The following is a 929-nucleotide window of genomic DNA, read 5'->3' as shown; positions in this document are numbered from 1 at the left end:
ATTACTTTTATTTTTATTTACTAAAATTATTATTCATTAACTAATAAATCTGCATATGCTTCTTTTCTTAGACATAACTCCTTGAAAATAGAATTGAATTTGTAAACAATTTATCATAAACACTATAAATTACATATTGAGTTTTCGTCTTTACCTCCGCATTTTCGTATTGCCCGCCACCGCGGACACAAAGAGTATAGAAGTGGATCAAGAGACAGACCCGCTTCTCTCTCTCTCTCAAACTCAGACCGAAATCTGATCAAACGATACATTTTGGCAGCGCTAGTTATCGGATATAAACCATATAAAACGCGCGTGTGTGTGTGTGAGTGAGTGTGTGTTTTTTACTTACGGCAGGTCCAACGGGGCCCTGAGCGCCAACATCGCCGTCCTTTCCGGGGGCACCCTGGGTAGAAAGAAGGCAGACTTTCAGACACGCGGGTCCAAACTTTTAAACAGCAGAGCACAAAGAGAAGCAGAGAGTAAGAAACTCACGGTGGGGCCGGTGGGTCCCATCACTCCTCTCTCGCCAGACTTTCCAGCCTCACCCTAAAAAACAGGAGCAGAAAAACACATTTAGCAGCCGACTTGTCAGTAATTCCAGATAAATCCATGATTCTGAGCTGCAGTCGGGACGCGTTACTCACAGCGGCTCCCTTGGGTCCGGGGAATCCCATGACTCCGGGCTGGCCTCTGGCTCCAACAGAGCCAGGAGGTCCGGGGCGACCATCTTGTCCAGCGGCACCCTGGTGATGAGAATTCATTTTTTAGGGCCCGCTTTAATATCACACCCATTCGCATCGCTCTGTGCACACAACGCATTTTTCACAATCAAGGTTTATATCAAATTTATTTTAATTTTCTGAAATTTAACTCTTTAAATGTCAGGTTTTTGTCATGACGCCACTATGTTTTAGATGAAAAAAAAA

General features: G+C 43.9%; 1 long non-coding RNA gene across 1 annotated transcript; it reads right to left on the bottom strand.

Moving 5' to 3' along the window:
* Positions 1–346: 346 nt before the first annotated feature.
* On the bottom strand, positions 347–740 carry LOC121940637. Its single transcript, XR_006105662.1, has 3 exons — positions 648–740; positions 496–549; positions 347–406 (listed from the first exon to the last, which is right to left on the bottom strand). It is a non-coding gene; the product is annotated as an uncharacterized LOC121940637 (long non-coding RNA).
* Positions 741–929: the final 189 nt, after the last annotated feature.

Source organism: Plectropomus leopardus, unplaced genomic scaffold, assembly GCF_008729295.1.
Source record: "Plectropomus leopardus isolate mb unplaced genomic scaffold, YSFRI_Pleo_2.0 unplaced_scaffold91488, whole genome shotgun sequence".
In the NCBI taxonomy this organism is placed as follows: domain Eukaryota; kingdom Metazoa; phylum Chordata; class Actinopteri; order Perciformes; family Serranidae; genus Plectropomus; species Plectropomus leopardus.
This window is presented reverse-complemented; position numbering and strand designations above follow the sequence as displayed.